Source organism: Carassius gibelio, chromosome B5 (assembly GCF_023724105.1).
Source record: "Carassius gibelio isolate Cgi1373 ecotype wild population from Czech Republic chromosome B5, carGib1.2-hapl.c, whole genome shotgun sequence".
Taxonomy (NCBI): domain Eukaryota; kingdom Metazoa; phylum Chordata; class Actinopteri; order Cypriniformes; family Cyprinidae; genus Carassius; species Carassius gibelio.
In genome coordinates, this window is record NC_068400.1 from 5,063,456 (window position 1) to 5,075,376 (window position 11,921).

The 11,921-nt window shown below is 37.5% G+C and overlaps 1 protein-coding gene across 6 annotated transcripts in view; it reads left to right on the forward strand.

Annotated features, from left to right (window-relative positions):
• LOC127958691 (TNF receptor-associated factor 2) overlaps nucleotides 1–11,921 on the forward strand; it is a 68,048-nt gene that overhangs the window by 52,582 nt on the left and 3,545 nt on the right. Inside the window, exon 11 of one of the 6 annotated variants that reach the window (XR_008154114.1) lies at nucleotides 3,646–8,094. The exons of the other annotated variants lie outside the window; for them this stretch is intronic. The gene's annotated coding sequence lies outside the window, so the exon portion shown is untranslated. Of the gene's footprint in view, nucleotides 1–3,645; nucleotides 8,095–11,921 lie in introns of those variants that run through there. 6 annotated transcript variants of the gene reach the window in all.

Below are 11,921 nucleotides of genomic sequence, written 5' to 3' on the forward strand. Positions count from 1 at the left end.
GTGGGTACAATGGGCTTGAGGTAACATGCTTGAATCCGTAGTACTTCGCAAACTCTTTAAACTCTCCACAGTCATACTGCGGACCGTTGTCACTCACAACACATTGTGGGATTCCGTGTCTGGCAAAGAACCCTTTCATGTGCACTATAACAGACTGTGCGGTGGTGCTGGAGAGTTGCGCAATCTCAGGGTAGTTCGAGTAATAGTCTATAACAAGAAGATAATCCTTGCCATACAGATGAAATAAATCTGTGCCCACCTTTTGCCAAGGGGCAGTGGGAAGGTCAGCCACCAGCATTGGCTCCTTGACTTGTTTGTAGTGGTGTCTGAGGCAGATGTCACATTTCTCAATCATTTCCTCTATGTCTTTGTTGATACCTGGCCAGTAGATGGCTTCACGTGCTCTTCTCTTACATTTTTCCACTCCCAGGTGTCCTTCATGAAGACGTTGAAGCATGTCCTTGCGCATGGTCTGTGGGATAACAATCCTGTTCTTTCTCAGCAGGAGTCCTTTTGACATACACAGCTCTGCCCGCACCGGGAAAAACTGTGGGCAAACTCCTTTTGACCAGCCGTTGTTTACACAGTGAGACACTTTGTGTAACATGGAGTCTTTTGCTGTCTCTTTAACAATCTGCTGCAGTATGGTGTCTGATGCAGGCAGTGAGGCAGTGACCATGTTGATGTGTATTTCAATATCTTCTGCTGCGGTGTTCTCAGCTGTGCCACTGTTGAGTTCTGGTGCTCTAGAAAGTGTGTCAGCAAGCACTATGTATTTACCTGGCGTGTATATTAGGTCAAAGTCATAGCGCTGCAATGTCATCATCATACGTTGGATTCTGGGCGACATGTCATTGAGATTCTTTTTACGGATTGATATGAGTGGTTTATGATCAGTTTCTGCTGTGAATGTGGGCAGTCCATAAACATAAGTGTGAAATTTCCCACACCCAAACACTAGGCCCAGCGTCTCCTTCTCAATCTGAGCATAGCGTTTTTCAGTCTCAGTCATCGATCTTGATGCATATGCTACAGGTTGCCATTTTTCTTCATTCATTTGTAGCAATACGGCTCCTAGTCCGTCTTTTGATGCATCAGTGGAGACTTTGGTTGGTTTTGTTGGATCAAAGTAGGTTAAAACTGGTTCAGCAGTCACAGTTCTCTTCAGTTCTTTCCATTCTTTTTCATGTTTTGTGGTCCACTCAAATGCAACGTTGTGATGCAGCAGTTCTCTGAGGCATTTCGTTTTTGAGGAGAGGTTGGGAATGAACTTACCCAGAAAGTTTACCATCCCCATTGCTCGCAAAACTCCTTTTTTATCAGTTGGAGCTGGCATATTCAGTATGGCTTGCACTTTTGTTTTGTCTGGAAGCACGCCGTTTGCTGTGAGCTTGTCTCCTAAGAATGTCATTTCTGTCACTCCAACAAGACATTTCTCTCTTTTTAGTTTTAGTCCATACTTTTTCACTCTCTGTAACAGCTTCTCAAGTCTCTCATCATGTTGTTGTTTTGTGTTTCCCCAGACAACTATGTCATCAATGTACACTCGTGTTCCTTCCAGACCCTCTATGATTGACTCCATAGCTCTGTGAAAGATCTCTGGCGCTGACTTGATGCCAAATGGAAGCCTCAGAAAACAGTAACGCCCAAATGGTGTGTTAAAGGTGGTGTACCTGCTGCTTTCTGGGTCCAGTTTCAGCTGCCAAAATCCATGCGAGGCGTCTAATTTGCTGAAGTACTTTGCACCGGCCATGTCACTCAGAATTTCTTCTCTCTTTGGGATTTGATAATGTTCTCTTTTAATATTTTCATTCAAATCTTTAGGATCTAGGCAGACACGTAACTCAGGGGAGTTTCTTTTTTTAACACATGTGATGGAATTTACCCAGTCTGTGGGCTCTTCCACTCGCTCGATGACTCCCATCTGTGTCATTCTGTTCAGTTCCTTTTTAAGTCCTGCTTTAAGAGGTGCTGGCACTCTCCTTGGGGCATGCACTACAGGTTTAGCATCTTCCTTGAGCTGTATTTTGTAAGTGTAAGGTAGTGTACCATGTCCTTTAAAGACAGTCGCGTATTTGTTCACAATACTTGTACTACCTTCGCTTTGTGACAGCATTTTGATTTGATTGTCTATTTTTATGTTATCACTGTTGATCTGGTAGATCCTCTTGACTAGTCCAAGATCTTCAGATGCTTTGTCTCCAAGGATCGACTCGTGTCCACTTGGCACTATTGTAAACATCAAGTGGTGTTGTCTGCCTTTTGCAGTCAATTTGAGCCTACAACTACCCATAGTTTTTATTGGCTGATTGTTGTATGCTTTTAATGACATTGTCTTGTCTGCAACTCTTTTTGGTTTCTCTTCAAGAGCTTTCAGATCATTTTCATTGATCAAGTTGGCTTTGGCTCCGGTGTCAATTTTGAAGGTTACTAGTGTCCCATTGACTAACAGAGGTGCAGTCCATTTATCATCTTTTACTGCACGTACAGCATGCTCTGTGTCACTTGCATTTTGGGGCTGTACGTAGCTTTTCTCACACGACACCATTTTGATGAAAAATGTCTCGCTCAAATCATCACTGTCATCTGGGTCATCCTGCACTATGTGTATTTTTTTTCTGGTATGACACATTTTCGCATAGTGATTTTGCTTTTTACACTTTGCACATGTTTTTCCAAATGCAGGGCATTGTCTCGGTCTGTGCGTTTCACCACACTTCTTACAGTCAAACTGTGTTTGATCATCGTCTCTCTTTTTGTCTTTTTGTTTGAACTTGAACTGTGATTTTCCTTTCATTTTCACTACATTCACGGACTCGCTTTCTTGGTCATATGGCACCGCTTGAAAAGTAAGAGCATGTTGCTTTGCCAGCTCATTAGCTTGACATATTTTTATTGCACTTGCCAGTGTGAGATCCGCTTCCCTCAACAGCTTTTCTCTTAGCTTCTTTTCATTTGTCCCATAAACAATCTGATCCCTTATCATTGAGTTTTTTAGATCACCAAAGTTGCAGGACTGAGCTTTTATTTTGAGATCGGTGAGATAATTATCAAACGACTCACCAGGCTGTTGGAGACGAGAACGAAATACATATCTCTCGTATGTTTCATTTTTTTTCGAAAGACAGTGTTCATCAAACTTCTTTAGGACCTCGTCAAACTTGTCTTTATCGTCGGGTTCATTATACACAAAGGTGTTGAATACTTCAATAGCCTCCGCTCCTGCGATGGTTAGCAAAAGGGCTATTTTTCTTTCTTCCGCCCGACGATCAACTCCAACCGCGGCAATGTAGAGCTGAAATTGTTGCTTGAAGGTTCGCCAGTTCGCATCCACATTCCCCGTCATTTTCAGCGGAGTTGGTGGTTTTACTGCGTCCATCTTGCATCAGTTCTTTTCCTGACCCCAGTCCTGGTACCATGTAATGTTCGGCCTTCTGTTATTCAAGAAGTCACGCATGAACATTTGTGCTGCTAGCTTCTATGAGCAGCAAGCTATATATTTATTTTATAGACATCCTCAACATGGTATGTCCAACAACTTTCTGTCTGCTTGTTCGTCTATCTACAACATAAGCATCACACAGAAGGAAAGGCTATACTGCCACCTTGTGGTTACTCAATAGAATGCCTATCATTACACAACAGACTATGGAGAATTAAGGTGGTGGAGGTTGTTTTACACTAAGTAGACATCGAAAACGCCTCTTTTACCGCCGCGGGTACCGCAGCGGCGGTGGTATGAAGTGCATTTGCAGCTTTTGACTGCTGAGTGGCGCTTTAACCACAAGTTATCAAACAAGCGCATCAAAGCATATTTTCGCAAATAGACTCAGTTTTGCCTTGCTGATGTCTTACATTTGACTGCTTCAGTCACAGAAAATGAAAGAAAAACACTGTGATTTAATATATTTAATATTCACAGATGAAAGTTTTGTATTTGTGAAGTTATGTGCATTTCATAGAACGAGAAAGAGTCTGTGCTTATATTTTCTAAGCTACATGGTATTAAACCATATTTTAGATTGGACACATTTAAAAGGTGTGCAGTATTATTTATATTATATTAATTATGCGTTATATTATTCAAAAGAAATTGTGGTTTAGTTTGCATCCGAGCATTAAAAGTGGTAGCCTATTTTAGGGGGGTAGGCTACATGGATTAATATGCAAAATGTCAATATTTTAATATATTATGCCTACATTTTAATTTATATTTTAAATATAAATATATTTTTTCCTTTAATAAAACAACATGCATTTTTGTTATTCGTTACCTGTTATTTTGACATAACCTATTGTGAAAAAGACATTTGTCTGTAAACTGATTAAGAAATTGTTGCATGTTTAAATGTGAAGCACAGTATAATTTCGTTCCCATTATTTAGGCCTAATTTGCCTAAAACAAGAAACAAATCAAATTAAACCGGCACGATTAAATCTTTGAAACTCTAAAGAATGAATAAAACGTCCTCATGATTAAACTCAAGTTCTCTCATTATAATCAACAACATTCACACGATGTAAAAAAAAAAAAAAAAGCTTTAGTAATTGACAACTAAAGGAATTTTAAAGGGAACCTTCTTTAATTTCTTTTAAAGTAGGGTAATATCATTTGGCCTAAAAAAAATCCCAGTTTTATTTTAGAAAAAAAAATCTGATTAATCAATATTCAAATGACAAAGAAATTTTACAAAACAAGTTTTAATATAGTTCTTTATCATTCATTTAGCAGTCAAATTTATTACTGCAACAAAATGATTAAAAAAAAAATACCAGTACTGTTATTACCTTAATGCTGGAAAGATGCTATTTTTTTAATACTAGCCCATCATGCATTTAACCATCCACTCAGCTTTAAGAGCTGTTCAGATTAAAACTGGCAGCTCAGCAGTGAGTCAGTGTCAGACGAGGTCCTTTTAAAAGTACGCGGATGGATTTTTGCTATGAACCCCTCTTTAGAACTCCTAGAGAAAAGGGTTGCATAACATAAAGAAGGATACGTGAGACCTAAATGAAGGGCTAGAACATTTATTTAAATAAACAAAACTAAGAAAACACGTATCATAACGGAATAAACACCAAAATACTTCTACAAAAGTTACCAATCTATGATAAACAGAAACGAACAACAAGACACTTCAAAATATGAAAACAACAAAAAACAACCATAAATTCCAATTAAGAAAAACAAGAAAAGAAAAGCAAGCTGTTGGCAGGTGAGTCTCCAATCTCCTCCCTCACACCATCATGCTCCGCTTCAGCGTCCTTAATAGCGTAGTTCACCAACGAGTACAATGAGTCGCAGGTGTACAACGACGGGCAGGTGCACGGGGCAGACCTAGCAATCAAACTCAGATGCAGAAAAAGAAAGAAAAATCAGGACATTGTAGATAAGAAACTCACAAGGCACAAGCCGTAACACTCCCACACTTAAAAGGACGAGGTTCTGAGTGAAGCTACAGTATTAGCAAATAGGAGTCACACCAACCCAGACATAAAAATTTCATTATACGTTTACCTAGCCCCGGGAAAGGGCATCTGCCACGGCATTTTCACTTCCTTTCTTGTGATGAATCTCAAGAAAATAACATTGAGCCATTAACGCCCAACGCATCAAACGCTGGTTATGGTTGTACATTTTATTTAAAAAAAAAAACAGCGGCTTGTGATCCGTGTAGACTATGACGGGAGTAGAGCTATATCCAACATACATGTCGAAGTGCTGCAAAGCAAGCAACATAGCCAGAGTCGCCTGTTAATATTTTTTCTAGTTTATATTTCCATCTCGTTATGCCTCTGGTTTAGATTTTTTTTTTTCTTATAGAACTTATTTGTAAATAGAGCAGTCACTGTCTGTGTCTACACCTGACGCGAGAGTTGTCATCTGTGCCCCACAGCAAAAAGTGTGTCTAAACTTGATGACATCACACTATAGTGTCAAATCATCTGAAGGCAGTGTCAGAACATTTCATCATAAACAGAATGAACATCAGTTCACTGATGGGGATTGTGTCCAGTGTATCCATCACTGGGTTCTGCTGTCTTTTGTTGGATCGTTCCACTCGTGTCCGGTGTAGACCTGGCATGCGTTTTTTTATTGTTTTATTTTACAGCCCTGCTTGTTTTAATGTTTTTATTAAATATCTGTATTGACTGCGTGGTCATATTATCGAATTATTTACTGCCATGCGACCTACAAAGTAAACCTTGGCGAGTTGATGAACGAACATTGCTGCAGGTTGAATTTTGGCGGATGTGCTGTGCTTGTGCAGCCGCGGTCGTTTTAATTTCGTCAGGTGAAACATCTCTCTCACTCGCAGCAGAGTCTATGAGCAGCAACAACTTCCCCTCCATTCGCACTGATACCAGAAACACGCCCCGCCTTCACTCTGTGAATAAAGTATTTCAGTATGTTTGAAATGTTATGTTAAGTGGCTTAAGCTATGTGTAAACGTTTTTCCCTATATCACATGCCAAACTAATAACATTGTAAGAATTACATCTTTAATTGCCGAAAAATTTTGTTTGTGATGAAAATAACATCTTTGTCAGTTATTTTATCTAAACAGGTCGATTAACTTCTTCAAGATTTCAAAATCAGATAGCATGCTGATAATGTAGTAGCACTGTAAGATTACATTTGTTTGAACACATTATTGCGAAAGCGATTGAGTGTGAATCTGTTTAAATCATGCTTTAACCCGAAAATAATCAGTAAAAGAAACAGACAAACTCTTACATTCCGCTCAACTCTTGCAGTCAACCATCAAGCTAAATATGTTGGCTGTTGGCATGAATTTTACTCGTGATAAGAAGCTCATATTCAAGTGTTTGTGCAAAAATTATTAATGTGCATTAATGCAAGGGAGGCGCCATCTCATCACTTAAATTTTTCATGATAATGAATGTATAATTTTTTAATTAACATAACATCGTGGTGTCTCACATAGGTACATTAATAATATATCTACAGAAAGCTTGAAATGTTTTTAAACGAAAAGGAATAGTGTAATGTGTGAATGTTGCATTTCTCTCATCGGAGAGAGCCAGCACTGTGAATATAAGCAAAACAACAGTCCTATATAAACCAGTTCAGCAAATGAAAGCCTCATAAGACACTGTCCATATGAAAGAGCAATTCACACCTTTATCTCGACCCCCACAAGCCATGAAAAACTATCCAAAACCCAACCCCCTCCAGCTGAACAGAATTCGGTCTGTGTTTTGGCTCTGAGGAACAGTGTGTTACTGGGCTGAAACATGCCATGAACAGAGGGGTTACCAGGATGTCATGTTTGGGGGGGCATTTGGCTTTTTTGGGGGGGCAACATAAACAACTGAAAAAATTGAGCGCAAGATTAAGCTATACTACACACAATCTGTTTTAGTGCATATCTTTTTCTAAGCCAGGAACCCAGAGATAGGTACAGGGCGCCTATTAGACTATAGGGCTGTCACATAAAAGTTGGTTAAACCCGGTCAACATTAATAATATGATGATGATATTATTATTATTATTCACAGATTCATATATAGAACAGATCACGGTGATTGCCTGATGATGAGTGACAGGTGTTTGCTTGTGAGAAGACTTGCTACACGAGTAGGCTTTTTTAAAATGAATCTGAAGTCATGTTTGTATAGACAAGAGGTAAATTAATTTGTTTCTTCTAAGCTGTTCCAGACGTAGGTGCTACCATAAATTCGCCAGTTAGCCTCTAAGTTTCTTTGTGAATGCGGCCCCAGGTAAAAAAAAAATGCATATGCTCATTTGAACAGTATGAGAACAGTATTTGAATGGTATTCTCTGGTTGTAAGTGGCTTGGGATAAAAGTGTTTGCTAAATGAATAAATATAAACATGTAGGCCTAGATAAAAGAAAACATATTAGGCTACAGGGGGTAAGAAGAGTTTAAATAAAAGCTATTTTTGTGAAACTATAAGAATTGAGTTTATGATGTCATTAGCAGAGGCAACATAACTATTTTTAAACATGGTTTTATTTTTATTTTATTTGATTATTTAATTTTATTATGATTAGTGGTGCTTGCCATAGGCAAATGTAATAATTATTTTACGGGGCTGTGGAGTCTGTATGGGTTTGTTCTCCCTCAGCTAGGGGTGGGTGATATAATAAAAATCTAATAAGTCTGTTTTTTTTTTTTTTTTTAGAAATCATGATTTTATCCTGATTCTTTGTCATGTTGATTTTTCTATTTTGCAAGCTGTTTGAGCATCATAGCCAAACTAATATCCCTATTATAAAGCATTTTAAGGTAACAAAATATGAAAAAGTATGGGGGATATTTAGGCCAAAGTGCATGGGTGAAGATAAAAATCTTTGTCATTATTTTATCTTAGTTATTAAAAAATGAGAACAAAGATACACATTAAAAATACAGATATTATACAAACAAACTGTTTTATTTTCAGGTACAAGAGATGTATTTAGCAGGAGCATTAAAAAAAAAAATGAACAAATATAAAAATAAAACACTATATACACTGATTCCTAAAGCAACTGTATTAAAGTTTTTTTTTTTTTCAGTCAAGAGTATTGAGTGATTTTTCTCTGTGGGTTTTGTGTTTTATTAACATTAAAGGAATAATTCACCCAAAAATTTTAATAGTGAAGAAAAAAAACTGAATGAGTTTCCTTCTTCTGCTAAACATAAGCGTTATTTTGAAGGTAGAAAACCAAACAGTTGCTGGTTCACAGTGACTTCCAGAGTATGTTTTACTACCATCAAAGTCAATGTGGACCAGCAACAGTTTGGTTACACAGATTCTTCAAAATATCTTCTTTTGTGTTCAGCACAAGAAAGAAGTTAATATAGGTTTTGGACAACATGTGAGTGTATAAACAATGACAGAAATTCAATTTTAGGGGGAACTATCCCTTTAATTCACACGGCAGCATGTACTGCCTACTGTCCCTTTAAGACATGCATGCACACATACATCCATCCATCCTATTTCAGTTATTTACTTTCATTATAGACATATCCAACTTAGTCAATACATAAACCTTGTGTGTTTCGACAGTATTTGTGAATAAGTGCAGTATCCTGTGAGAGTACCGCTAAGTTAACACTTATGTTAGTGTATTATATTAATTCCGTGGCGCCAGAACTGCAGCTGATAGAATGTGCGCTGCGGCACAATACAACAATATTTCTTCAAAAGCAGATCGTGGAGACATTTTTATCGTCCACAACCAAAAATATTAATATACTACCCTCGGCAGAAATCTATGACTTTCAAAAAACCCTGTTTCAGTCAAAATCACGATGTTCCGCTCTCAATGCACTTCGACCCCATACGCTGTTTTGGGACGGCAACTGGAGTGGAAAAGCTCATTTGTGCCACCCTTGTGGACACGCCACTGCTCTAAGGCTCTGCCAGGTAAACATTTCATTGGCGTTCTATTCTCACATGATGCACTTTTTCTGAGCCCTTAAGCCTGAAGCGCGCGCGCGCACTGTCAAACAGCGCCAAACAGGAATTTCTGTGGGTCAGACTTATCTGCTACTGATGGAAAAAAAAATGCACAAAACAATCAACTTTTAAATGTTTATTTATCATCAGAGGGACAGTCCGTTTCTCGGGGAGGCAGGGCTTATCCTAGGGGAGGCACTGCCTCCCCCAGCCTCCCCCTAGACACGCCCCTGGCCATGAAACACTCTTTGTATTCATAATTTTCTCGCAGCCCATATTATTATTATTTTCACAAGACCATAATGATAATAACAAATCATCAATTAATAATTAATCATTATTTTATGAAAATCATTGTTATTTGTGATCGTGGATGTTTGCCGAAGGCTTTAAGACCAAGCAGAATCCTCTGTTCCCGCCTTAAAGCGCGCAGGTCTCAGAGGCTTCACTGTCTGCGGTTTGACTTTACTGAATCAGATTGAGGCGAACTTATTGATCATGAGCCCAACATTTAGCAAGGCAGGAAAATTCTAACGGAAGGAAGACGTATATCATTGAGCTAATGCTGTTAAAGAGAGAGAGAGAGAGAGAGAGAGAGAGAGAGAAACTAGTCTAGGACTATTCTTAAACTTGGAGCTAATTATATTGAAGTACAAATCCAAACACCAGAAACGTTATGCATTTTATGAATAGTGAAATGTTATGAAAATTATGCATTTTATTTATTCACATGCTCTATGATTGAAATAATATTTTAGTTCACAATTTTAACTTCTGTTGTTTAAAAAAATGCTTAATTGGCTAATGTTTCATAAACCTTCAGTTGTTATGCTCTAAAATCCATGCCATTATTAATTTCACAGTATTTTTACCACCTAAATGACTAATCTTTAAAGTCACAATTCTATAATGGTCAAAACTACTCAGACTACATTATTTTATTATTATTATTATTATTATTTGAATAATTGTAGCTTACATAAATAGGTAAAGCAAAACAAATATTCGGATTGTCCCTTATTTTTTCCCTTGTTTTCCTAAAGAATAAACACGTATTTTTTACAAGAATAAACATGATAACATATTATTAATTAAAAAAATTAAGCAATTAAAACCTTTTTTTAAAACTTGAATTTAAAAACTATTAAACTAACTTTAACTAACTTTTTCTCAAGGAGCTTATAAGTAAAAAAAAAAGTTCTAAATGAACTTGTGTTAACAATATAATTAGAACTAACAATATAATTAGATTTTTTTAAATGAACAATTCCTGTATAAAATGGGACAGCAACCTTTATATCAGTGGTTCTCAACCTTTTTTTCCAGCGGACAGCACTATGGTCTAAGCGCAAGTCTACGCATATAATTTACATATTACGTCAGCAATACAAATAATATTATATAATATTATAGCCTAACTATTATGATATATAATCTATTACATTCATTGAAATAAACAATTCTGCTCCCCATAAATAAAACACCTGATGCTGTTGGCAGCTGACCAATTTTGTGAGATTCAGCTTGAAAGGAGTAACACAAAGAAGTTGCGATTGTAATGCCTGTGTTATACTTTCCGCATGAGCAATCCGGATGCGTACACGGCCAGAGCGGACACAGACTTCTTCAATTTATATGGTTGATGATCCGCTCTGCAATTGCCCAGAATTATTGCACATCTGACTGTCTTTATATTCTTTTATTGACGGATTGCACAGGTTTGAGTAGCAATGAGCTTCTTCACTCTGCCTGCACATGTGCAATTTTGCTTTTGAAGCCTACTGACCACGCGCACCTGTCCGCGCGGTCGTCTGCTCAGAGCCACGGCACACACTCTCCAATGACGATTTTTACGTCACGCCTACCTAGCGGTCCATAGCGGACTCGCGGACGCAGAAAGTTTGACAGAGGCTTTAAGATGCATGCTTGCATGACCTGACGCGCAACATTTCAGAAAATGTGCGGTCACAAATGTAGCCTATTTTGATCCAAATATGGAAAGCAAAAAATTGAATTTAATAATATGAGGTTCTCTCTTGATATATTTTGACACATTTCTTCAATTAGCCTAAGGATTGTTACATAGTGTATGGTGTTTCCATTTATCTGAACTTCAAGTGAGTTGCGGGGCAAAAAAAAAAAAAAATCCAGCACTTCTCCTTCAATACGGATACTGCGACTAGTCACAGTTTGTACATGTTCATTCGCTGGCATTTTTTGAATTTCTTTTTTTTTTCTCCCTTAAAAAACTAATTTGTCCATTCTGATGCGCAATTTTACCTTAAAGGCAATTTACCTAATGGCTGTTGATGACTATTTGAATTGAATTCTGCCCAAGTGCGCGCTTGTATGTATTCGTTAAATGCTAATGCCAGTGCTCGTCTGAAAATAATATATGAAGAAAAAAAAATCACATAAAAACATTAGGATATAGCTTATATTTCATTTGTAGCATAATTTATTTTTAATTGATGTAAACAAAT